Source organism: Papaver somniferum, chromosome 1 (assembly GCF_003573695.1).
Source record: "Papaver somniferum cultivar HN1 chromosome 1, ASM357369v1, whole genome shotgun sequence".
NCBI lineage: Eukaryota > Viridiplantae > Streptophyta > Magnoliopsida > Ranunculales > Papaveraceae > Papaver > Papaver somniferum.
The window spans coordinates 118,864,503-118,866,275 of record NC_039358.1 but is presented as its reverse complement, the minus strand read 5'-3'; the positions used below and the strand labels follow the sequence as shown (position 1 = coordinate 118,866,275).

Sequence of the window (1,773 nt, the reverse complement as noted above, 5' to 3'; positions counted from 1 at the left end):
CAATCACGGTTGTCAGTTTCAGAAAACTGACAGTTTTCGGTTCCGTTCCATTTCTGCTCAAAAACCGAACCAAAAACCATTAGTTTAATCGATTATATCTGGCCGTAGGATTTGAATGAGTTACAGCCGCAGGATTTGAGAATTAGATCCTAATACTTATACCTTCTCTTCTTTTATATTCTTATCTCATTCCGCAATCTAGATTACTGAAGTGAACGTCTCTCGATATTTTTCTTTGCCTACAACACTAGTTTAACCATCACCCACACCATTAGTCGACCTTAGAATCAACCAAGTTCATGCAAGTACCCTTCTCTTACTCTCATCCTCTAAAAACTTCGCATCTTCTTGATTCACAACAACTCCCTTCAAATCCCCAAAATCTGAACTTGCTTGATTCATTTTTTGATAAAATAAATTCTGGATTTGTACTTGTTTTGATGAAATAAATTAAGGGTTGTTTTTTGTTTGCTATCAGAAAAGAGATCGAAGCGATTTTAAGGTGAAAAGAATTTTTTTCCCTTGATTTCTGGACTTACTTATAGGAATCTGTCTTATTTATATACTTTAGTTTTTGTGATTTAATCAACATCGTTGGTAAGTGAATCATGGGTGCAAGCTTCTTTATCTTTCTCAGTTGCGACTATATTTGTTTGTTTTGTCTTAATCGATGGACTCCTCTCGTTATTCTAATTAGTCTAATTTTCACTTGATCTTACTTTGAATTAGTTGTACTTATAAATTAAAATGAGAAGCGTAGAGGATAGAGCGAGATATAGATACTAATTAGCTTTCAATTTTAATTTCTTAAACATGGGTTTTGCTTTAAATTGTTCAAATCAAAATGGGTATTGTATTCCTAAAGGCTAAAGTATTATTCATAGGAAATGATGTGCCTGCCCAATTCTGAACAACAAAGTGAAGAAGAAGAAAAATATTTCAATGGTGGTTCTATTACAACCTCTGAATCTGAAGATTAAAAAAGTGATGGAGGAGAAATGGAGCTGAAAGAGAACCATTTTTTTGTTATTTTCTGATTTTAACTGTAATTCCAAATATGAAAATCATATAAGATTATAGCAGATGTTTTTTTGTTTTTTGTAAAGTTATAGCTTAAAATTTCGGTTAACCATAACCGACAAGTTTTGTACCGAACCGAGATGGTTAAGAACCGAACCGAATTATCAATGGTTATCACCGCTTTTCAAATCTGAAAAACCGAGTACTTCAGTTTCGGTTTTTTTCCTGCCAATAACCATACCGAACCGAACCATGTGCACCCCTAGGTAAAAGATAGTCTTACGACGATTCATGAATCCCTTAGTGAAGTATTTCGAATTCATAACCTAATATAGTTTTTCCAGAGGAAAACTAGGTTTTTAAAGGACGACTCTAGCCCAACTAGGACAGGGAAGTGCCAGGATTAAGTTTTTAGTGTGCAAATAGTCGTCTATTATATTGATGAATAATGCTAAACAAAGAAGGTTTGTGAACTAGATTCCATGTATAGGTCTTTCTTTGTGTTCCGCTAGTTTATTGTGATAAGAACACAAGTCTTTATATTTATAAGTTCAAGTCCGTGAACTGGTAAAACAATTTTTGAAATTAAAGAACTAACTTGACTTACTCATTATCTTGCATTCTTCTTTGTAAATATCATCATTATACTAAACTCATACGACTTAACTCAGTATATAGTATGGTAGATAATATGAGTAAATATGATAGTTAGTTTTCAAATACCTCTGTTGATGAAGTTTCCATTAACATCAT

General features: G+C 32.8%; 1 long non-coding RNA gene across 1 annotated transcript; it reads left to right on the top strand.

The window, feature by feature from the left end:
• Positions 1–202: 202 nt before the first annotated feature.
• Positions 203–1,105, top strand: LOC113332306. Its single transcript, XR_003351439.1, has 2 exons — positions 203–502; positions 885–1,105. It is a non-coding gene; the product is annotated as an uncharacterized LOC113332306 (long non-coding RNA).
• Positions 1,106–1,773: the final 668 nt, after the last annotated feature.